Here is a 26609-nt window from a genome sequence, read left to right as displayed (position 1 = left end):
CCTTTATGACAGCAAAATTCTTCTTAAAAGAGACACAAGAGAACTGAGCTTTGATAAATCGCTGTTTTCAGACCTAATCTGTTTTATAGCTGGAAAGCAGATGAAACAATGTTTCTAGTGCATGAGAAAAAACAGCCTCCTCTTGTGTCTCTTCCACCTTCTTCTCTCTACTTACCCATGAAAAAAAAAACCAAAACTCAAAACCACCCAAAACCCCAGAACACCTTCACCACCATCGTAGTGCAGCATCCCAAAGAAGGGAGCCAAAATCCAGACAGTTTGACACTAGTCTCCTGCCATGTCCCACTATGAGGAATTCTCCTCAAAAGAATTATAACCAATGTCAACAAATAAACATAGCAGCAACATAAGGTAATATGCAAATTATGTTTGTAATTAACCACTTGTTCTGAAAATACTAATATAATTCCATTTTGTAGATTCATTAATAGCAAATTAAACAGATTATTTTTATTGCTGTACCACAGTTTGGGCTGTGTGCATTATGCAGCTAAATAGCATTGACAAAACACTACACTGATATACAGAAATGCAGAATGTAATTAGTATTCCACTTTGCATATGCAATTGCTGCTATACTATAATAAAGAATTAACCGATAAACAAGATTCAGGATACAACCATTTGCCCTCTTTCCAATCATTATATTTTGTAATGAAATGGCATTGCTTAATTTAGCTTCTAAATATCTTAACAGAGAATAATGAACTTGAGATGTTCTGGAAGAAGGCTAGGGAATGCTGCGTTGATAACAGCATTGTGTTCCCATGACAAGAATAACTAGTAAAGTCTAGGACATAAAAAAAAGTTCATTGTGCGATGAGGATAACATTGTGCTTATGCTATATTAAGTTTCTTCATTCTCCTTTCTGTGCATGTGCCTTTTATTTCCAATTCATCACAGCTGACTATGTGGGTTTTACTTAATTATTCCACAAAGTCATAAAGCGGGGGAAAACAAGACCTATCTGTACTGCAAAACAACTCATTCCTGAGTTCCTACTTTCTATTCTTTTAATTGGTTCTAATAAAGTTTACCTGTGGGCATTGAGCAAGTATAGTGAAACACTCATGTTTGCAGAAGCTTAGTAGTTCACCACAATTTCATTTTCACAACAAAAAAGAAAGTACAAATTAGGAGGGACAGCTCTGGAGATGTCCACAGCCCCATATACCTGGTAGCTGTGAATGCCTTGTTTGAAAAACAAGTTACAATACTGAGACTGGCGGCATGGAGCGTAAAACAGAAAAGGTGACTCAAAGGATACCCTATACAAAATAGCACCACATGATCTCTGCTGTCTTAAAAAATAGTTGTGGGTTGTTTTGTTTTTTTTTTTTAAATCACTACATCAATACACTTACTTGGATCCCATTTCTACCACTTCAGGAATCATTGAAGTACCCCGTCAAGCTCCCTGCTGCAACCAAAGATGTCATTTTATAGTGGCATCTTTCATTTTTTTCTGTTTTCTGCTAATGTTTGGGATAATATTTTGCAGAAATATGCTACTTCTTGGGGTGCATTCACTTTACCAAGTGACACACTTTAAATGTTTTTATATTTTATGCTATTTCACTTTCCTCTAGAAGTATATTATCTAAACAATTTGTATAAGGGAAAAGACAAGTCACTGAAGAATACACTTGAATGGCTCAAAGACCTCAAATGCACACAGAATTTTCTACCTTATCTCAAATCAGTCCTCAGCTGTCACAGTCTGATCTATATCAGGATCTGCAAAGGCACTGAACAAGCATTTCAATATTTTCTTCATGGTATCTAACCATATTTATTTACATGTTGCTGTTAAATTGGAACTAACAGTTGTTGTGGATAAGTGCCATCCACCCATTCTCTTCACTTCACAGGTAAAGCATTTCTCTAAACTAGAAACAGATCTGTGAAATGAAAGAACACTCCCATTCCCAGAATATGCCGCTTGGCATTATAAGCTGCTTAAGAAAGAAGTAGAATAGCAGAGACAAAACCAAGCTAGGGCATAACCATCAACAGCTACCTTCAGCTACATTTCAAATTCTTTTATTTTCTCCTTGAACAAATTAAACCCTGTATGATTGATTAATCCAAGATTTTCCAACTTGAATAACTCCACTTAAAGATTAGCTTCTCAAAATCTTCAACATATCACTAGAAATTAGAGCATTACCAAAAAAAAAAAAGGAGCAGTCACTAATTCACTGCAATGCGGTGAGAGATCACCCTCTGCTCTTGTGGTAGCAGCACTTTTTAATAGGGCTCTCATGAAACCTCCCAAAGCACGGTCGTTCCCCAAGTCTTGCATGCAGGATACAGATTTGAGAATGTTACCTCCCAAAAGATCAAAATTGTTCTCGGAACTGAAGTTTACCAGTAACGCATTTAGAAAAGCGATGCCACCACACTATAAGTTTTTCTCATCTTGAAAACACTTTACAATATTAAGCTGGTGTCATTATCCTTCTTTTACTGAACAGGGCACAAAAGGATAAGTAACATGGCAAAAGTCTTAAGAGTGACAAAGCTGGAGACAGAATTCACATATGACACCCTCTTCCTTATCCTAATTCAAGGCTACACAGCTTCACATTTATCCCATTATTTACATGAAAATACAAAGCCTACTAGCATTAGAGTACCTCTGTGACAAAGGAAAGTTAAAATGTATTAAAAATATCGTGACGGCAGTCTGCAAAACCTTCACTGAAGAGGTTCTAGTACATGCCAGTGGGAATGTCTCAAACTGGCCTGTAAAATTAATTCCTTATTCTTTTTAGATGAACTTATCTGGAACCAGAACCAACGGTTAATACATTTGAAAAGAAGAATTGCAGTGTCCTATTTTATACTTCATCTGACATCAAATAAACCTCAAATATTGACTAGCTCCCAGCATAGAAGTTTGTAACATCTAAATTCTAACTGCTTCTAAAACATTTCGAACGGAAAACAGCTGTATCTTCCAAGGGAAGTGGAATAGCAATTGTTTTTCCTAGCACTTTCATTTTACATCAAGACAGATTAATCCCTAGTGTAATTTCACTCATTAAAATGGGTTTGGCTGATTACGTTTCACCTAAGCTCTACTACTGCCACACCAGTGCTTGAGTTGTTAATTAAAAATGCAGGTCCATCAAGCTAGTCAGAAAATGAAAAACCTCCTCAGAAATGGTAGTGTCTATAGCTGCTAATTTTTGCATGCCTAAAGCCAGTTTAGTACACAGGAGAGCAAACTATAAAAGATAATTTTTTTCTTTACGCAAGAGCAATGAACAATAAGTAATAAAAGGTATCAATTATTCACGTTGCTTCCCAGCAGTTTAGAATTTCAAGAGGAAAAAAAGTGAAAAGATAAGAAGCTATACTGCTTTTGAGTAAAGAGTAAAAATTATTTGATGAAATGCAGATTTCTCTGAACAGAGATTTTGGATAAATATATTACTATTAATTTGGAACCAAGAAAAACATACCCAGCTTGGGTTTTTCCCCATTTTCTTAATAATATGGATTCTTTGCCAAAGTATAATTTCCAGAATTGAAAACTAAGATCAGAGAAGCCACTGAATAGCTTCGCATTACCAAACAAAAAAACTATTGCTTTGCAAGAACTGATGCTTCTGGGAATGTTGAGAAACCACAGTTGGCCTTTTGCCTCCTTGGCTTGAATCAGATGTACTTACGCACCAACAGCTGAATATTTCAAGAAGAGTTGCTTCCACAGACATGAGGCTTGTCTCCAACTTGCTGATGTTGGAAACACGGTGTATATGGGACAAAGTCAGCTCCCCTTGTGGTTTTTTTGTTGAGTTTTTTGGTTTTTTAAAAGAAAGAGATAAGGAACAGCAATGAAAGGAACATGAAAATTGGAAGTGTGAAAAATATTTCAAAATGTTTATTAACACTCATGAGCTAGTAAATATCATGTACTAATGAAGTAAACCTTTCCACAGGAATGTGGATTACACATTCTATGCTTAACAAGTTTTTATCTTGGTGGACCCAAAGGGAATAATTAAATTGAACATTTCTTCCTGCCATTTTTTCCTATTTCAGTATTCACCTACTCCCTCTCACTTTTCCACATCGAAAAAGCATTCATTTAGATTTAGTAGCCATACTTTAACTTCACTGCATTATTTATTATCCGAAAGAGTAGGAAGCACCATGGAAGTAAGCAGAGAGCACACACTGATGAAACCAACTTCACAGAGGGCTAATCGGCAGAAAAGTTGTGTGTTGCCATTGAGAAGACATAGCACCAAAAGAACCGGAAAGAGTGAATGCATGTTAGAATTTGCGAAGATAACTTTTAAAATATTAGAAATTGCTTTATTTAAAGGACCAGAACCAGATCCGCTAGGCAAAGATCAAAGATGACTACTGCAGATGCTAGGAGGACAAGAAGGATGGACTACAGATAGGGACCAGATATTCTCCCTAAAAAGCATCTCCAATTGCTGCTGTCAGACAGAATGCTGTCCTAAAAGTACCACTGCTGTTCACAAAGGAGGGTATTTCACATAATCTAAGGCAACTGAATTGAAACAGAAATGTTGAACATGACAACAAAAGTAAGGACTAACAAAAGCGAGAGCATATAGAGGGAAACCACTGCACAGGCAAGTGAGCAGAATTCCTTGTGAATACAATGATACAGAATCACTCTTGTAAATCTCAAGACAACAGCTGACGGCAGGAAACACAGACCTAGCTGCGTCCAGCTCAAAATACTGAAATCACAGTTTGCATAGAACACGTTTTAGAATTAGGGTTAGTATTAAAAGAGTTAAAGAAGTCAAAGCCTAAAAACAATGGTTGGCCTGTGTTGCATGCAAGCAGCTGCCATACCCATGGTACCAAACCAGCATTACATGTTTGCAAGAGCTGCAAAAGAAAGGTATGTCAGCTTTCTAAGCCTTAAAAAGGAAACCATCCTGTCCATCAGGCATTTGATGAATTTGTTCATTTTCGCTTTTCTTGACAGAAGGGACTCAACAAAAGACTGACTTCTGTTTTCTTCCTTCCCCAAAGTCCTTAAATTATCACATTACAGTGGTTTAGAATACTGATATAACCATGCATTTTTCTAAATAATAAAACATGAAGAAAAGAAAGGGCTAGCTTTTCTTTATGGTATTTTCTTAATGAATTCAAGAGGGAAAAAAGGATATCAAGAGTTTATGAACTGTTTAAACATAAAGCCAAAGAATTATAGATAAAGTTCCAAACCATTAATCCATTATGTACTGTGAATTGGACAACCCCAGTGAGATATCATTTCCAGAAATGAATCAAGCAAAGCCATCAGCAAATAGTTAACACTCTGAACCTCTGAAATACTCTTCGATTCAATTCAAGCTGCAAACCTCTATGTTTAGAAGCTAATTTACACTGGAATCTGGAATTTAATCATCTCTTCTCATGCATTTGAAAAAGGATGACTTTACTTCACATAGTCTAAATTAACATTGAAATTTTGCTACACATAGTAACATAATATCTAGTCAGATATGCTGATCTTACCTTGAAAGAAATTAATTGCTTGATTCCTCCTCTTAATATTATCCTGATGCTGATAAAATTTCCCTGGGCAGCACTAGGAGATGCTCTGGACTTTGCTCAAATAGGGTAGTATGTATATAAAACCACATAAAGATTGTCAGTGATGGGGAAAGAAACACTTTTTAGACAAGAGGAAAGACAAGATGGAAGGGAAATAATTTGGTTTGATCCAAAGTTCATTGATTTCAAAATCAACCAACCAAGGGCCATTGAAATAAATAAGAAAAAAGTTGTATTTGCAAAGCAAGTGTAATGTTGAATTTTCCTTTTTTTTTTTTTGTAGTAGTTGTTACTTTCAAGTCAATAAAACGTCTACCTGTGCTGTTATTTACATCATGCTCACTGTGAGAATGCTACCAAAGTGATTAGCTATGGATTTCCAAAAGTGCTCTGAAGAATCCTCTGGAAGGGGAAATTCTGGGAAGTCTAGATGTTCAGGCAGTAAATAAAGGGGAAAGTTTATGATTTTCTCTTCCTCAAGAAACAAATTCTGCAATCAGTAACAAGGAAGAAAAAACCCACATAATCAATATGAAGAGAGCCTTCCTATGCTTCACACTGTATGAAGGCAGATGTGTTTTCTGATAAGAACCCTCTAGCTCAGGAAGAAAAATGTCAAGTGTAAGCACGATCTAGTGGTTTTATTCTTGTTCAGCATTTGAGGAGAACAGCAAGTTTCTTTGATCCTTCTAACCCAACCTTCACAGAATCACAATGCAGTCAGGCCCTCTCTTGATAAAGTAAACCAGAGTGATATTAGAATAAATTATTATTAGTTGACATACTAAACATTTAAACTGGTTTACTATCACCATGCTGGGCTCTACCAATCCACAGGAGTTCATACCGATGATCTTTCCACAGAACAGGATCTGAGAGCAGCCATTTTTAAGGAGACTAAGAAATTCTCCAAGAGGATATTTAAAAAAGAAATTGCTGTAAGGGGATGGGAATTGTTAATTTAATTCTCTGTGACTCTGAAGTGAGAAGTTTTCCATGCAGCAGAATTACATGAAAGGGGAAAGCAGATTTCCATATTTTTTGGCAAACTAGAATAAGCAAGTTGCTGTATCTCCATAAAGCATACTGGTCCACAGATTCAAGCAAAGCTTTGCTGTTTCTACAGGATATTGGTTTCTTCCATTAAAGAGTAAGTAAATGCAATGAACTCCCAACTTATTTACAGCATATTCATATTAATGTTATCCCCTTTTTCATTATTCCCCCCAAATTGGTAATTAAAATGTTGAGGTCTAATACTGGATTCCTATATATACGTTCCACAAATCACAGCTATACATTCATATTATCTCTGTATAACTTTAGCAAATTTTAAACAAAACAATATTTGCACTTCTCACCTTTCACAAAAAGTGTGGTTTTATTTATACTTCTATGCTATTACTTATTCTCCATAACGCAAAGTACGTTAGGCATAACGTGCCTTTATTTACAATTAAATACAAAATAGTAGATAAGTATCAAGTCCTTGGTGATGTATTTACCTACCTGATAAGCAAAACAGTATCTACATCTGTAGATAAACACCTAATATTGTAATCTTTACAAAACAAATTAATGATTGCCCACTACACAAAGATGCTAATCCACTCCACAGTGAAGCACTGGAGAGTATTATATACATCTTTTTCTTTTTTTTTTTCTTTAAATTGCCAAAATGAAATGTCATTGCTTACCTATAAAATCACTTCTCTTCTGCCTCTTACATTTAGTAAACTTGTAGTCAGCACCCAATCGTTGATATAGCTTGAAAAGACTGTATTGGGATTTTTCACAAGCAATTAAGGTCAATTAATGTCCAATACATTACTTTCCATTTAATAGTTTGCACTATAGCAGATATTTAACTCATAACCAGGCTGAAGACTTCCAATATTTTTTTTTTCCTGTTGGATTTTTATTTTTAAAGTTATACGAAAAACTTAAATGTAAAAATTTATTCTTTGAAACATGTTTATCTAAAATACATAAGCTTTTATTTAAAAATGAGTTTCTCTCTTTTCGGCCCTCAGTACACATCCCTCCCGAGTTCCCACACAGAGACAAAGAGCAAGGTTCAGTCCATGCCAGGAGTAATGCTCCAAGGTGATGACCAAACGTTGTGCTGAAACTTTGCTTCTCACTCAAAACACCACGTTGCATCAGCGTTATTCAGCTAACGTGGAAATTGCAATCCATTCACTCATGAGCCACAGCCACCAGCAGTTAACCAGGCAGATAAATAACTGAACACTAAGTCAAGTTAACCTTTAACAGCAGCACGTAGGAGGAATCCACTGCACTTGGTTCCAGCCAACGAGTGCATTTAAGATCACCCTGCACCTTTCTTCAGAGCAGCAAAATTATGTTTAATTATCCTTAACATTACTCAAAACATCAGAATCTATAACCATTTATGCCATTGACAAACTGACCTCTGTAGCTTTATTGTTATTATTAATAATACAGTAATGATAGTAAATTATAAGTTTTCATGCATGCAGCTCCTTTTAGCTATTAACTAAGTAATGTCTAATTTCATTTGAGAACAAATACATTTCCGCCTTTAGGAAAAAAAAAGATAAGTAAATCAAATAAGCAGATATATGTATATCTGGTTTACAATTAAGAAAAAAAAGCTTTTAAGGTAATTTTTCAGGAAAAATGTGCATCCAGAAAGCTAAAAAAAGTTTCAAGGAAAAAAGATTCTAAAAATAGAAGGAATATAAATTGTGGAAAAATTTTATGACAACACGAGTTCTCAAAACAAATGCTATGGCTAACAAATGCAAAACATTCAAATATATGTGAACTATTTTGACTTTGTATTCTTTTTAATTTGCACTTGGCAACTCACAGAAAGTGAAAGGCTAACGTGAAAGTTATTTCCAAAAATGGATTCCTAGCCCACAGTCTTTCCTGTATGTAGAAATTGAGCTTTATACCTATACAACAAAAATGATTAATGACCCTTGACATTAGAATTTAAAATGTCCTTCATGCAAATACACTGGTTCCCCAATTTTTTTGTAATACAATAGCAAGCAGGTATTAGAATTGGGGAAAAAAAAGAAAAAAAGAAAAAGGAGATGCATAGAAATTACACAATGAAGTAGTTGCATTGTGATAGAAGGATATGAAATGAATACAAGATCACACTGATAGAGAGGTCTAGCAAGCCTTTTCGCCTCAAACTATCCATTTGCTTAGATTGCCCTCATTGCAAAAAAAGGTTTAAAAAAAATGAAATTACATTATTTAATCTGCTCAGCAACAGCTTAAATAGCAGGAAACAATGATTAATTTTTAGCAAGAAAATGAGAGGTTTCTTCTTAAAGGGATAGTGTCAAATCAAATTGACCCAGAATTTACATACAACCACATAAGCTTTTTGACAAATTGAACAACAGATTTGCCATATTTTTTAAAACTAAAAATTAACATTTAATCTAAGAAGTCCTTTGCCTTTCGATACTTTAGCGTAAACATGGCTGCACTCCATTGTGAACATCTAAAGAGCGAAGCTACAAAGGATGGCCGCACAAGCTCAGAGTTTGCCTCTAAAAGGAGAATCCTTCTCTGCTCCTTGAATTCCTCTTCCACGTCCCCTGATCCTTCAGACAGGTCCTCTCTGCTCAGTTCTGGCACCCAGCATGCCCTTCAGAAAGCACATGCACACCCAGCCTAACGCACCCTTTGTGTTACATTCCAAGTTGAATTAGTTCAGGGATGGGTTCAACGCACACCAGGGCGGGGAGAGCAGAGTAACAGGTTCCCTGCCACTGCTAGGGGGTTGTTAGAACAGCTCGGCTGTCCCACGTAACTTCCCCTTAAATGCAAGTCAATGACAATTATTTCAGTTTCCAAACTTCAAGAAACAGAATAGCAAAAAATTAAGCATCTGTTATTTTAGAAGTATTTTTAAAACAAATGTTCTTTCATTAGCAATGTGATTTTAAAAAATAAAATTAAGACGTACAGACAAGGTTATACCTATCATTGTACCAAAATATACCAACATGAAACAGACTATCCATTGCAAATTAAAGAGTTCGTGATCTCAAAGGAACATTCATGATTTGAGTTGGCCATGAGCTACAGGATTAGATCTGATCTTAAGATATTTTCCTTTTAACCAGTCCACCTTTTACGGATTTTTCTAACATCTCAAGAAAAACAAAAATAAATAAAAAATTTGAAAAAATAAATCTTTCCTAAAGAATGTATGAGGAAAATTGGCTTACTGTTAATCCCTTAAGGGATTCTATTCCTACCAAGGAATAGAAACAGATAAATATTGTCATGAGGAAAACCAAAAAGAGTTCAGATAAAGAGGATAACTCCGTTTTTATAGTTTCTGTTTGGTTTACTTTCACACACTCACAAGGATCTCTAATATTTCTGTTCAAAATGTATTTTTTTCTACCAATTTGGTCCTTTTCCATTGATCAGACATTGATTTCTTTTACCTCCCTTATTCCTAACAGAAAACTAGAGCAATGCTAGGTTGCATAACTATTAATTTGCACGCCCTCCATCATCAGTGAACATTAGAATAACTCTGGAAACAGTTTTATTAAACATCTATTCTGCCTACCATGGCAAACCCAAATATCACCTGACAAGATGCAACTGAGGAAAACTGATTTTAAGTAGCAAGAAGGTTGCCTGACATGAAGCAAATAGTAAAGACACTGGAATGCTTCTTTTCCATCACATCAAGAGGGAGGAGAAAATGTCAAAGTAGTGGAAACATTAGACATTCACTGTCAAAAAAAATTGATACTGAAAGATGTGAATATCACACCCTCCAAAAAAAAAATCAACAATAGCAAAACACAAAAGTCAGAACAGAAATCCATTCTCAGACCCTGAGGGCCAGATTTCTGTTCACCCCAAATGAAGAAGGGGCTGGAAAACAACTGTTTGCCTTGATCTCAAGCAGCTTTATTGCACTTACCGCTAGCAACGGCTACCTTGCCTATAATCCAAATCGCAGACTAAACTGCTGCTCAGAGCTGATAACCCCATCTTTAAGATTTGGAACATAGTCCAAATCTCCTAACTACATGGAAGGCAAGGAATGGTATTGCCCAGTAACATTAAACATTTTGGGGATAAGACTGAAATAGTATCAAGTTACTTGCATTAGACCAGCCCGACAGGTTTTCTTCTGCAGCGAAGCCAGAATACCCTACAAGAATGTTTAAAAGATGCTACAGCAGAAATTAAAGAAAGTTGAAAATAATTAACTAGAGATATAAACAAGTAAATATTCTATTTTGCTTCATCTCCACAAAGAAAAAATAAACTTAAGAATCAAGGATATGCCTCATGGTTAAAGCTCTACACATACTGATAATTAGCCCCAAACTAGCTACTATATCTAAACTGTAAAATAAACGGCAGAAGGGAAGAACAAGTGACCCTTAAACTTTAGTTTAACTACATACTACACAAGACAAATTGGACAAGCAAAACAATTTGCTTTGCAGAATTCGCACAAGGAAATGCTATTTGCAGAAGGCTAAAAGTGTTCTCCCAATATTGCATGGTATTTGGATTATCTATTATATCAAGAGGCAAAAAAATTAAACATCTTGAAAATCAGATCCACTTGTCATGGAAAGAAAGTTTCTGAAGAACAATAAAAGAGGCTCCAAATTGAACTTCATCAAAAAACAATGCAATTGCTGTAGTACCAAAATTTAAATGGGAAAAGAAATGTAAGATATAAAGATTCTGAAACTATTTCTTGTGAATTAGGAAGATAATGTTTCATGGGGTTTTTGCCGAGTATTTGTATACAACAAGGACCAGAGGTACCAGAACAGTCATCATCTAACATAGGGTCTGAAAGGATTGTTACAATTCCTAACTATGATCTATGATTCCTTTTGAACAGAAGAATAACTGTCTTGAAGAAATTAAGAACTGGATAAAACAAATTCAGTATTGAAGACTCTGGAAGCTGCAAAGTGATAGGAAGAAGAAAATTCCAAGCACAGATATTTTCAATTTCAATACTCAAAAAATTTTCATAGTCAAAGCCTGTTATCATGTTTTTGGACTATGTTCAGAGAGCCTTAAGATTAACTATAATCATTAGACCAACTGTCACCTCAAAAATATATTTCTTTGTATGGGACTGGAAAAGGTACTTTTACAGAAGACCGCCTCCAGAGGCTACAGGTCAGCTCCGTTCCAAATTCTCATCTCCTACTGCCATTTGCCTGATATGCAAACAAAACTGATACTGAAGATGTGAATATCACAAGAGACTTCTGCTCTGCTAGAGGAGATCTCTTCAGGCAACAATGGCATGGTTTTATTCATTTATTGCTATTGAAACTGATGCAGAAAACGGGGGAGTTCAGTGTCTAGAGCCCACCAAATTCTTGCAGGGATAATTTATTTTTTTATTTGAAAATTCCAGGCAAAAATCTAAGCTGCTCTCTGTAGCAGCCAAAGTACCCTAAAAACTTCCTGAAAAAGGACAGAAATTCCAGTGCAATAGAGGCTGAGACAAATCTCACTTTGCATGGATTCGCTGATACATACCTCCTGAGGACCACTTCACAGTATCCTTTAAGCAAGATAAGACTACTTCAAACACACTTGTCCATCTTCTCCCCATCCCCATACTGATGGGCTGCTCCCTGTCACAGTTCAGGCTTGGTTATCCAACAGCACTGAAAGGGCTGTTCATCTACAGCTCACCTGTCTGAATTTAGCTAAACCTTATCTTTGATACACTTATTTACTATACTGCTGCTGCTCCTCTGAGACATAGAAGTCAGACAGAATGCTTTGAAGAGTCTAGCCCTTCGTTTCAGAAGCTTACAGGAAGCACAGAGCACTACTTCATTTACTAAATCACCAAGGAGAGCAGTGAACCCACTGAACAGCCGACATATGCCAAGACACCATACCACTAAACGCCTGGGTGACGCAACAGGATGTGATCACCCCTTTCCTCTGAGAGGAAAAATACATTTCCTGCTTTATTAGTGTATCGCTATAGTAAGAAGGTGCAACTCCAGCCACGGAAATTACAATAGGGACAATAGTCATCTATCCGTCTTTACAGAAAGGGCCCCAATTCTCCTTGTAATATGTGTAACGCTCATAAAACATAAGTGCACTAACACAGCACATAAACCTGGTGAACTGGAACGTCTTTTATGAAAGCAAGTCCAGTTATCTGTTTGGTGGGCAGTAAGTCATGCCATCCTGCATGCACACAGCACAGTCACAGAAGCAAGCTGTCTCCGTGGCACTCAGCAGTTAATGCAGCACTTGCTCAACTTGTGATATTGGGGGTATCATCACCATAGTCGAAGAAAAACTGGACAGGAGCTCAGTGCATAGTCTCACATGCCCCTTTACGTATCCTTTTTTCTTTTATGTTTACCTCCAGTTGAAGACTACTTCAGCACTAATACAGCCATTAAACCCTCTACTTGACACATGAATTCACAGGTTTTCCAAGGTGTGTCCACTGAATCATGTCAGAATTTAGTCACTGAATGCCAGTTGCATCACTTTTTGTTAATCCCTTTGGCTCCTTTAGCCCAAGGCTAGTATTTCTTTTGATCAATATAAATCTTTTCTGTCATCTTAATTTCACTGTCACTCTGTGAAGTATTATGATGCTGAGCCAAGATCTTCATTTATCCCTGGTATTGCAGTCCTGTCCCTCCTGACAGTTACCCTGTGAATATATCATTATCAATCTCCTTGATCCTCCTAGGTTTGTACATAAATTCATCTCTCGGGAATCGACTTCCATAAAGTTGTAAGTCCCACCCCATTAAATGCTACCTGCTACAACAGAGACTTTACTTGGAAGTAGCATTGTTGAGACACAGGTTTGTTGTTTACTACGGTGAAGAGAGCCATTCAGCAACAGTCAAATGGGGATGCAACGAGTTCAAATCATGAACACTGGAAGCCACAGCTAATTTTTCACATCTATTCAAAGTGGTATTTAATACTTAGTGGAGCACCACTTCCCACTTTATTCTGGAATACCTTTTCATACTTAAATAGAAATACCAATGAAATAGTTACAGAAAAAATAAAGTTCTTAATTTTACACACTTAGCACATAGTAAATGAGACTAGTATTTGTATGTGCAGCTGTTAGACCTTACACATCTTTGCATGCATACAAACATGAAGCTGAATCCTTTCCATCTAAAACAGATACAAATTCAAGTCTTTTTTTCTCTGCACTACTACCCGATATCAAAATCCAACATTTTTCATATCAGCTAAACAGAACCCCCAGTCCAAAGCTGGGAAGAAGATAATGGACATAGCTTTCAGAAATGCTGTCATCACTGGGACAGATTCATAGCTATAATAAACTGTAGTAACGCTATAAGAGTATTATCACTCATCATTCTTCATAGCGCAACACATTTTTCACTAATTCAGAAAACACTCAAAAGTTGGTGTCTTTGTGTGCTTTTTCTTCTCCATTCTTCTCATGTACACCCCAGAAGATGATGAAAACCAGCTCTTATTAGCCATAGTTATCCAGCCAGAAGAAACAGATAATGAGAATATTTAAATACTATCACTAATCAAAATTCCCCCCCCCCCCCCATCTTCCTCTCACTCACTTGTTAATATTACTATTCTTGCATTTTGTTCTCTGGGTAATAACCCCATATACATAAACTAATATATACCCATATTTATGTCTGGTTTTACACCAGTGTAAGAAAAATTGAAATAAATATTTCCTTTCAACCCACCCAAAAGCTGACAAATTCTGTAACAGTAAACAATGTCCTACTCTTTATCATACCACACTACAATAACAGCAAAACAAAGTAACCTCTACATGGACGCTACCTTCTGGGTTTGGTAATTAAATCCAGTACTACCATTTCAAACTTTTCCTGAGTATCTCCAAACCCAGAAAATTTTCCAGAATTACCAGTCTCGCATTAGACAGCTTAGTTCTTGCTCTTGACTCAGCCACAAACAGCACCACATTTGTTGGCATGAACAGCTAGTTTTCAGTAGCCTTTCCTACATCTATTCCTTTAATTACCTAATTATCTCTAATTTTTGAGCAGACAACTGCATTACCATAGCAAATAATAAGGGTAATCACATGCATAAGCAAACCAGACAAGGATACTAACGTATATCCTTGTCCGGTTCCCTTGTGCATGTGATTTTCACAGTTACAGCCATTCAGGCCTTCAATACAAAGTGAGATCATTAGGATGTCCTCCCATCATCTACAGGGGTTTTGGGTAGCTGGTTTGGGGTTTTTTGTTTGTTTTTAAACATTTTCAACATACAGCTGTTCAATTCTACCAAACTTTCCAAGTCTCATCAAAATGCCAACTTCTTTTTTCACCAAATATATTCTGCCAGTGTTCCTGCATGTTTACTTATATTAAATAAAACCCCTTTTGATCTCTATATACCAAGATAACACTATTTACTCATAATAACTAAATGCTTGACCAATATTTCAGAAGAAAAAAAGAACCCGAACCCAACTATACCCAGTAGTGATGTACAGTTTATTAATAGCAGGAAATCTCCACAAGCCAAGTTAGGATAAAATTAACAACCTCTGGCTAAACCAGCAAGTAAGTAGATAGTTTCATTATTAAGAAGGTACGTCAGGAAATCACCTTGTTTTCAGCACCCATTTCTGTTGTGTGGTTTTATCATATGATGATCATCTTCTTAAAACAATTGACATCATCCTGCAGACAATGGTGGGTAGGTGGGTTTGGGGGATTTTTGTGTGTTTGTTAACAGCAAATGATAAAACATCATTTCTGATGCCATCTTGTTCTCATTCTTCTGAAAAAAAAATCTCCTTAATCAACAGAGAGCAGACAGGCCTGTCCGCTCCCAAAGACCATTAATATTTATTTATCCTGATACAACTGAAAAAGTATGTGATAATTATTGACGCAGGCAAAATTTGGAGTTCATTACCTCCACACTTTTTTTTTCCTGTTACTGCATGTTTCCATGATTCTTTATAACTTGGCAAAGCATTATTCCTTTATTATAACTCAGTGTAAAGTATTTGCTGTCTTCTCATATGAAGCATGCAACACAAAAATAATCTTCACTTATTGTATAATAATATAGAAATGCACTGTCCGGTATACTTCATTGCCCAAATAGATTTTAAAAGGCAGATTACTTTTTTCCCTTAGTCCAAAAAATTCATCATAATTGAACTAAAATACATTCTCATAACATCAGATCATTTGTTGTCTTATTGATGACTATGCAAGTAGGCAACAATGTTTAATTTTAGATCTTTGTACCATTTTTCTTCTGAAGCTTTAATTGATGGAAAAAAATAAATTTTATTTGAAAAGAGAAATCAGAAACAAAAATCGCATTTAATTTCTTCAATGTTACATATTAGCAATAAAAAAACCTACAGTAATTCAGCAGAATTATTATGGACCCTCCCAGTAATAACCTGCCACAGTGACAAAATACTAAATAATAGACTGCCCATCAACTCAGGTGAGCCTTCACGCTCTGCAGTGAAAAGTCCACCGCAGCAGATGTAGATCAAGAGTTGCTTTCTGGACCGTGAATGAATGAAAGCATAAATTTATAACCCTTAATACATAATAATCCCAGTTTTGTATACTCTGTTCTGTAAAGGGAAGTGTTTCATCTTTACTATAGGCAATAGTAGAAGTCAGCTTTAGCATATTTGTTCCAGCAGCTCTTGTGGTGACATGAAATTCTGACAAATGATATTGAATGTTTGTTGAAATTTGCAATCTTTGGAGATTGTCATTTAAGAGCAAGATTATACTACTATCTATTCAAGGGGCATAATCAGTGAACACCTTAATTGTGTTTAACATCTAAAATAAGCAAGAATACCAACAGAAAATAATCATTGGTTTAAATAGGACTTATTGTAACTATAACTGTAACTAAGACACTTATAGTGTTAATAATTCAATGTTGGTGGAAAACCACCCTCTTATGACTGATTTATACAGACTGAAGTAGGCATATGTTATGCTACAGGTGGATGTGAGGTCGTAAGAAACCACTTTACAGTCTTCCCAGAAGTACAGTGTCAAAAAGGTCACCTGTGGTAAAGGATCTTTTGGATTAGTCTTTCAAATCAATGCATGAATTAAAGGCAATTTACATATAAATGGGCTAATACTCTGGTTTTGAAATTAGATGAATTTTTAAGAGATTTAAGAAACAACAGAAAAGGTCAGTTAAGCATTAAGTATACAAAATGTGATTTTTAAAAACTGCTTATATTGGAACTATATGTTTCTGGTTTATTAATATTTTGTATTCACAGCCTGTTCTGCTCAGAAAGGCGCTGCCAGCTATTTGTGAGCAAATGCAGAAAAATGATCCACGCTAGGGATATCAGATTTGAAGAAACTATGGTCTAAGACTTAGAAAGTGCAATTTTCTTAATATTAACAATTAGAAAGCATTTTTGTTTTCATAAGGCAAGACTAAGAAGTTTTAGTCCAAGTCAGTGAAGATTATTATATATTGGAAAACAAACAACAATCTTAGGGAGACTTTTCATATGACTTTTCATTTTCTCCCTTATACAAATCAAGGTTCCAGTCTGGCTTGATTTCTCCCTCTTTAGACCCTTATGATAAGAGGGTCTTATTCATCCCCATATAGTAGAACCTGCACTGGATTTTTATTGTGCCTAAAAGCCCAAATGCACGCCACAGATAAAGGAAAGATCTAAGAATTAACCTTTGGGTTTTTGTATGCACACACATATGTATGCGTAAATAATCTTTTGGAGTCAGGATTTTTCTTCCTCATCTTCAGAAAGGATCCTTAAGTCTACTGTATTATTTAACATGGACATTCTTTCCTTAGACATTTGTTTATATTGTAGTCTTCACAGAGAAGTCAGTAATGACTCCTACATGCTGCTGCTTTTTCACCACAGTACACTTTGGTGGACCCTTTCCTTTGCAGAATTGGGAAGTGACAGTGATATGGGATCCAGTGTTGCATAAAAAAACCCCCCAAAGTAAAACACACCATTACCTCCTTTTGGATATATCTGTATAAATAGTATGTTCAACTTCCCATTGATGGATGGCACAGAACTCAAATACATAGTCAAACAATGGGCACTGAAATTATGTACCTTCTTCAAGGCCAAAGTTAGACAGACAGTGCTTGCTCAAACCAGCACCATATAAATACAGACTAACAGTGTGGTTCAATGCTGAAGCTGTTTTACTAACGGTACTTCTGCATTCTCAGTATCCATGGCATCGACTTCATTTGTCAACACTGAGATGGATCACATTCAGTAGATTATGTTTTTCACAACTGGGCTTGGGATAAAAAAAAGGGAAGGATTATTATGAGGGTTAAATAATGATTTAAAAAGTTCTCAAAAAGAAGTATTGACAGTAAGATAGCAAGCTGCTTACAATGCTGACGCACAGGACTGCCTATCGATGGGGCATGAGAAATAGCCAAAGTACTTCTCTATAACCAAAAAACCAGAAATAATATCTTAAAAAAGAAGGATTGCATGCTAAAAAGCACTGAAGAATTATAACTTATGTTGCACCACAAGAATAATCCTTCTGATAATATCCTACAGTATTTAATAAAGACAAAACCAGCATGTGTCAGACATTAACAATACTGTTGTATGAAAAGCTTCAAAACCATTTATAATAAAGTTCATAATCCTTCCATACAGTTAATTTCAAAAATTACAGAATTCTAAAGAAAATATGATTATCTAATCAACCTTTAAGATAGTTTCCTTAGAAAGTCTGTTTTCTATCATACTGGGCAGTGCAAAACTGAATTTTATGTGGTAATTATTAAATTGGTCCCTTCCCTTACAGGAAGGCAAAAGAAATCAACAGATGCTTGCAATGAGCCCTGCAGCAAGGCACAACCAAAACCAAGAAAATGTTATAGGTTGAGTTGATTTCAGAAGACAAACAATGAAGCTGTAGAGATACAAATAGACTTCTGAGGCACACAAAAGGAGCAGTAAAGTAAGGCATAGAAGATACGCTACAACTAACAAACTATGGGTAAGTAGTAACAGTACTATGAAGACGATTACTCAGTTAAGTGTTTAAGTAACCAGTGAGTGTCAGAGGACTTACATCCTACATAAAGTATATACTTTATCGGAATCAGATTGGGTTTAGCTTATACTACAGAACACAACCTTCTCAAGACTCCAGGCAGTTTAGCTTTGGAAAAAATAAGGAAAAAGTAAATAATTTTGCTAAAAGATATCCAAGAGACTCAAAAGAGAAAAGTAGTTCTCAGTAATTTGATAAACAATTCTGATGTTACAGAAAATATTAACCATAACGGAACAAAGGACACCATGCATCTAGTCTCTATTAATGTATTATAGTCGAGACTCCTTATCACAAGAGCTAACTAGGCCCTTAAATATAAAAGACAATTTAAGACAGTTAAAAAGATGTTTAGCAACAGTTCTAAGAAAGAATTTGAAGATTTTTTTTGTTCTCTTCCTATGGTAAATTCATTCCTACAGAACCAAAAAATAGCTTAAACCAATTACTGCAAAGTTGAGAGAAAATTCACATAGATTTACCTTCACAAATTACCATTCTGTGCGGATACTTTCAAAGCAGGTAGATGAACTTGTACAGCAGTTTGGTTGATAAAAAAGCTAGATTGCTTTTGGTATGCAACTGACTTTCTCTAGTGCAGATTATGCCCACAGAATGGAGTAATTTCTTTAGTTGCCAGTTATACAGAAACATCTTTGGAGTAAAAGCCCATGACAAAAACCCCAACCCCGAAAATTTAATCCTGTCAGTTCAAATGCAACAAATACTACTTATTTAAATAATTTTGAATGGTTTCATCTATGAACATGTTGTACATCAGAGGAACATTATCTATTGCATATGTACGAGACTCAGAGCACATGCTCACATTTCCAATCACTGCTTTATGAGAAGTAGGCAAAAATAAAGACATAAAGATATCACTCAATCACGCAGGTACTGGAAGATCTGGGATAATAATAATTAAAAACCCCAAAACCTTAGAGGAATGAGGTCTAGCCTTTGGAAAAAGAAATAAACAGCAATCTTGCCAAGTTACACAAGAATTTTGTAAAAGAACAAAAGGTATGGTTTATAAGGCTATAGGAGCTTGTGTCAAATATAACAACAAAGGGCATGAACTTAAGCTAAGGAAAGGTCATCTTCAAAGAAAGTGTTGGAAGAAATGCTTTACACAGAAAATAGTTACAATGGAAAATAAGCCACTATGACAACCTTTGCAACAAGTGATATAAACTTTAAAAGGTAACAAGCATTTGAAAGACAGTTATTGTGCAAATAGAGAAAGAGGGAGAGAGAGATGTCTGGCCTTTTCAAAAATGGGCTTTGCATCCATCTGTCTCTAAATCACCAGCATTACATCCCTGTCTACTGCCTCATAAGTCCACTAAAAGAGAAAATTGACACCTAACTATACTGAAGGATCTAACCAGAAGATTCTGACAGTTGAAATGGGTCTTAGAGATTCCATCTCCAAATGTTATTGCCTGAACTTACTCATTTCAGTGAAGGAATAAATCTTCTCCGATCTATTTCAGAGGCTTCATTTCTCTTTTAATGATTCTTCCACTTTAACAAGTTTTGATTCAATAATTTGTTTTCTTTTTAAACCAAATGCATAATCTTAAGTGGCTACCCATCACAAATATACTGAAATTACATATTAAAAAACTTAATTTTCATCTTGTGTCATCTGGGCATCACCCTGAATCCCACATCTTTAAAATCAGGAAAAATATTAATTTTATCAATTCTATGAAATATAAAGAACAGTTGAATACTGCTTTTTAAGTTCTGACCAACTGCTGAATAGACAAGGGAAACAGTCATAATGCAGACAAACCTCTGAGGAAGTCTAAGCTATGTTTGGAATTCTGTCCTCAGGAAGGTTCAAAAAGGAGCTTGACATCTTTGTTAAACATTCAAGGGCACACATATACAGCTTCAGAAGAGAAGAATAACTCTCACCATAAGAAGTCTCATTGAAACAAATATAATCAAGTCAAGATGGCTCCAGATGCTCAGTTCTTCAGTGAAAGAATCAATAAAATAGCTTAAATTACAGGATTCCATTAAAAATTAACTCCACTGTATCCTACCACATGCAACACAGAAAACAAACTCTACTAACCACAGCCACCTGCTTGCTTAAGAGGGAAACTACTTCTGGAATTAACATTTGTTATTGTCTGTGCTAACAGATTCTACTAGGAGATTGGGCTGTGTTACCATCATTCAATAATGTTGCTATTAAGAACAATTTTTACCATAATTAGTGTAGTTTAGAAAGCATAAAGAAGTTGAATGGTTCTTAAAAATCTTTAATGATTTTTGGTGATTTTCACCATAAAGATGACAATGTATTAGTTTACCAGATGCCAGATCATGCAATGGATCATTAACAAGAGCATGTTTTCTGGATACTTTTCAAATAAATACCAGCTGGTTTGTTCTCAGCAAGCAGACATAGTCGCAAGCATCTCTCATCTGATTCACCAAACTGATGTCAACTATGTCATGTATTAAAATCTCTAATGTATACATATAACTTTTGTCTCAAAAGCAGTGCACTATGTACGCTGTCCTGCAAAGATCCAAAGTGATACAATCAAAATTTTCAGACTTAAAAAAAATTTGAATTTATTTAATTGGAAAAAAATTATTATATTGCACAACTATTCCAGATGTACCCTAGAGGTGATCTGATTATAAGGAACAGCACATTTCTTATCTGTCAAGAGTACTTTGAGGATCAAGACAGTTGAAGAGAATCTTTTCAATGGATTAATACCTTTAGGCCACTGCATTTGAACAATCATATCCACACATTCAAAACAGAAACTGAAACCAATATACTTGGCTATCTGGAATTTGCTGTATATTTTAGGCAAGACAATATTAATGGGCCCTGACAATCAGCTGCTGCTGATCTTACAGAGAGGCACCCGACCTTTGCACATCTCCAGTGTAAGTATAGAACTCAGTTTCCAGCATTGCCTTGTTGCAGCTACTGCAAACATGTGCAAGGAGTACTTGTATCACCTTCCATGGGAAGAGGGGGAGAAAACAAAAAAACCAAAACAAAAAAGCAAACAAACAAAAAAACACATTGGAGGGGAGACACCCCCCACCCCCCCCAGTATTCTCGGCATTCAACTATCTCTTTTTACCTCTTTTGGGGAACAAGCAGGCTCTAACAGACTCCGTCTCTAGTGTCTGTCTCTTTCTCACTGTAATTGTAAAGCTGGGATCAGGGAAGACACATCTATTTGTTCCTCTCTGTCACTAAAATGAAAATGTCTTCTGCTATTTGGTCAGCTTTGAGTATCCCTCCACTGGACAAGACGTCATTTCTCTAGAGTAAAGCATACCTTATGGGGGGAAAAAAACACAAGAAAAAAAGATTTTTGGAAAAGGAAAAGGGTACAACTAAGTTTTGTTTCCCTTTTACAAGTGATCTCTTTAAAAAAAGAAAAAAAATCTCGGTCACAGTTAAGGAAGTAGAAATTCCTCAAATAAAACACAAAATGAAAAAGCCACTTCTCCCCATCACCAAAAAGTAATAGCTGCTTGCAAGGAGAGTTGATAACGACCATCCACAGGCTTATACAAGGGATAAGGGAAGAATATCAACATATGTGATAGCTGCTGTTTATCAGAGTGAGTAATTTAGAACTCATTTACTAGGTATGTGTCTGTCAACACATCAATTGCTTGAGCTGCTCATTCCACAGCTGAACTACTGAACAAGTAGCAATTTCAAAACTATTTTTTACATAATGCTTAATAATTAATCAAAACATATCCATTGCTTTTCAAATGAACCATTTTTCCTTTCACATTACACATTTAATAATGGCTTTATTCTTAAACTGACTGATAGTAACTCTTTGTCTTCATAAAAATACAAATGGAAGAGGGAGAAGTTCAATATCCCACTCTCCTGCAGCATGTTCATTTTATGCCACTCTGAGTCAAAGGGCATCTGGATATTATCTAGTTCATATTTTCATCCTATGGCAGGATAAACCCCGGGTCATTTCTGTATTAGCCATTTTACTCACCCAAGATGATCAAAGAACCTAAGAGCTGCAAGGTAGCCTGACAGAAGTTTTGTCCTAACCTATTCATATTCATAATGGGAAGATTGAGTTTCTAATCAATTTGCATGCTTAACTAGCTTTGCTGTATTTCTTATCTAACCTGAAACTCTGTTTAAATTTTAGTCTGTTCTGTTCTAGCAGTTCTGTTTTGGCTTAGGAGGGGAAAAATAATAATAAAGTTTTCCCTTCTTTGCAATGGTCATTTATGACACGAGGACATATAAGAGTTTTTTGGTTGGCTTTGGAGGTTGCTGATAGTTGTTTGGGGTTATGTTGCATGATCTCAATTCTTGGGAATTTGGAACCTGAGATGTACTCAAAAAATGACAAACCTAGTGAGACTCTTCTTTAAGTAGATCAGTTCTATGTTGACTTCACCCCACCTCCAATAGCTGAGACCATAGATGATTAACTGATGATATACCCAAGGCTTTGATACAATACATTAGTCTATGTGGCTGGCAGTACATCTCTTACTTTCTTGGATCGTTTCCATTGTACTCCACTGCAATTTACCAAAACAAATCCATAACCACATCAAAGAGGAGCACCATAGCAAGATCAATGAAACCCAAATGTAAGAACCTTCTTTGATTCCCAAATCAGACGCATCATGGTAGCTCCTTATAAGAAGTGAAGATAGCTTTATATTAAGATTTTTCTTTTAGCTTTTAAAGCCTGTGAGGTTTTTCATCAGGCAAAACTACCAGTTTGGTATTGAAAAGTCTTGATTTCACTACATAATTAATTTCTTCAGGGAATCACTATTAAGTTACCAGCTCACTAGCAGGACCACTTGAGGTCCTGTTGTGGCCACATGCATTTGAATGGAAAAGGCTAAAGGCTTCAGTGTCTGGAGATACTCTGGCTTGACTAAAGTTTAATTTTAGAATTCACATAGGTACATCAGCTGTGCAACTCAGTTCCCCATTAAATAACATTAGCTTGGTAAAAAATTAGAAGATGCAGACGGCTACAGGCAGGAAAGCAGAAAAGAGCAGGAAAAGGTTTGTATTTGAGCACACCTCACAACAGATTTCAGCAGAAAGGCAATCTCTCTTCAGAGGTTAGGGTGTACAGCTGGGTACTCTGTTTACTGATGCCAAGCCTCTTGGCTTCATAAAATGTGCCGTTGTGATCGGATTAAAATATTTTTGCAAGAGATACAGAGAAATAAGCTCTATCGCAGATTGTGAAATAATCCTCACCCCAGCTCTGTCTACTGGGGGTTGGACTCTCCAGCCTAAGCTCTTATTTAAACAAAAAGCCTCACATACAGCCTGTGCCCCAAGTACCTAAAGCTGTTTTGCATTACTGGATCTATTGTAATCCTTCTGTTTCTTTCTAACATGTCCTGATGCACAAGGTTGTGCTCCCAGTTCAAAGGTGAGGCATGTTGATTTAGAGACTAGCAGAGGTTCCTGTTACATCATTTACTTGTTTTGGGGTGGGGTTTTTCCCCCAGGTTGTTTCCAAACACTGTTTATAGAGGCACCGAAATGGACACGTGTCGCATATCCCCCCATGACAATACATTAGCAATTTGGATTTTGCTATTTGTTTCTTCATTCATTGCTGTCAGGACCATGTGAAGAAATTACTGATGGGTCTCATGTCTCAGTGAACAGAGCAGTATGTTCATGTGAGAAATACACACTTACATTAGGAGGTTGCAGGAGGCCTCTTCTTTGTATTACTCAATCTTTACCTGAAAGAAGAAAACACAACTTAGAGATTTTTAATAGAAAGGGTCACAAAATTATTCAATGGAGAAATTCATCCATAAGTGCTCATTGTGTGAGAAGAGATGTATTATCCATGGGAATCTTACTGAACTCCTCAGAATAGAACAGTTCAGGTTTGGGGGACTAAATTTCTATTTGACTTTTTTTTTTTGCCTATAGTTACAAAAGCATACAGTATATACTTCTGCCACAAAACCATCAAAACAAAAAATTGCAATTATCGTTAACATTTAGAGCACCAATTATCAGCTACCTGTAAAGTTCCAGTTGCCAAAATGTCTATTTAGTAAATAGGATGGTAACACTTTCTAATTACAATAAATACCACACATTTTAGAATGACCACTAAACACGAGCTTTGCCATAAAGCAAAAACTTGACAAAATCTAATGTTTCTTTGGTTAGAAGCTTCAACATTACGTTGAATTTCATTCAAGTTTTCTTTTAAGACTCAGCCCAAACATTGTGAATTCTGAGCTTTAATTAGATCTGCTCTTTACAAGTCACAACTCTATCCTTACAGATAGCACAGCTAGAGCAAATCGATCTTCTCAAAGGGTTACATGAAATGACATTAACTTCCCACTACTGTACAGTGAACCAATGTATTGTCCGAAGGGAATAGAAAAGCAAAGGTATTTTTTATTTTTGTACACTGTTAGGAGCTCATTGTTAGGACCTATTTTAACTACAAAAGTATTTTAGCTCCAAGGATAAGAAAATAATCCATGCCATATAGCTCAGTCCAGAGGATGATTAGAGTGATTTTGTAGTGTGCAAGGAAGGGACAATATGACCCTACGCATTCCACTCTCAATTACACTAGTGTATTATAGGAAAATGGAGATTAAACATTCCTGTCATGCACAAGATGTATGCAGCTGCCTCTTATTATTTGGTGAAGGTCATGAGTAAAGCCAAACCTGTGACTGCATTCTAGCTAAGTAATTCAGCAGTCCCTTTTCCAAATGTGATTTGATAATGAGTTATTAGGAAGTATGAGCCTGGGGTAAGAAATATGCCAATGTTTAGCAGACAAGTATATGCAACAATCCACACTGTTACTGTAAATTAGTGACATGAAGATTTCTCTAAGCATAAGTACAGAGCCACCAGGAACAGAATTAACCTAATGTGGCATTTTGTCAGTCTACAGAGTGTTTAACAACACTGGAAAATACTCTTAGTAGTAGTTCATTGATTCTATTAAATCCCTCTATCCAGGTGCACATTTTGTGGGACAGTCATTTCCTCATCAGTAACTTGTCTACTGGTTTTTTGCCATCAATATGATTTACTGTCATCCAATAAAACCCTTTAGGTGTCATAAAAATAATGTAAGCATCTATAAAGATGCTTATATTTAGTTCCAGAAATGTAATTCCAATGTTTGGGATTGACTGTTGTTGAATGAGAACTGAGAAATTCATACTTTGTTTTGTATCCTTCCAAAGCACCTTTCGCAAATGTAAACAAAAAGTTAACAATGTGCACAGTATTAGAATGGATCCTCCTATCCTAAATATTCCATGAAGACTGAATAGCCAATATGCCCTGCCCTAAAGAGCCTCCATGGCCCAACATTAGGGACCAAGGTTGAGTCGTGTAGCTTTTAGTATTCACCATTTCCAAGAACAAGGGAAGAAAGATAAAAGCTGATTCTCTTTTTCTTAACTAGAAGGGGACACCTAATAAAGCCATTCAAACAGAAGGAGATCATTTTACAGGGTGCCAGGTTACTGTGCACATTCTTTATTGTCTCAAGTGATAGCAAAGCCTACCTTTGTTACAAAACTTACAGCCTTCAGCTGATATGAACATGGAAGGATAAAATGCACTGCCACAAGCATTCAGACCAACCTCACTTGAGCTATGAAACATCTATCGCTCCTTTCACTGGTGTTCCAGGAATGAATAGTTTGCCTTTTTTTCCCCCCCTTTTCCATTCATGACTAGCTGATTTAATACTGCTCTTTCAAAAGCCATTATAATTTTAGAATCCAAGCTGCTAAAAGAAATCTTAATTAAAAAAAATCATCCTCATCACATAAAAGGAAACACCAAATTTTTTTGT

General features: G+C 35.9%; 1 protein-coding gene across 9 annotated transcripts in view; it reads right to left on the bottom strand.

The window, feature by feature from the left end:
• Positions 1–26609, bottom strand: part of FHIT (fragile histidine triad diadenosine triphosphatase) — a 674280-nt gene that overhangs the window by 463749 nt on the left and 183922 nt on the right. For 6 of the 9 annotated variants that reach the window (XM_054838551.1, XM_054838550.1, XM_054838553.1 and 3 more), the window contains exon 2: positions 24452–24498. The exons of 2 other annotated variants lie outside the window; for them this stretch is intronic. The gene's annotated coding sequence lies outside the window, so the exon portion shown is untranslated. Of the gene's footprint in view, positions 1–21857; positions 21999–24451; positions 24499–26609 lie in introns of those variants that run through there. One more of the 9 variants, XM_054838555.1, reaches the window with a different exon arrangement.

The sequence above is a fragment of the Grus americana genome, chromosome 11, assembly GCF_028858705.1.
Source record: "Grus americana isolate bGruAme1 chromosome 11, bGruAme1.mat, whole genome shotgun sequence".
NCBI lineage: Eukaryota > Metazoa > Chordata > Aves > Gruiformes > Gruidae > Grus > Grus americana.
This window is presented reverse-complemented; position numbering and strand designations above follow the sequence as displayed.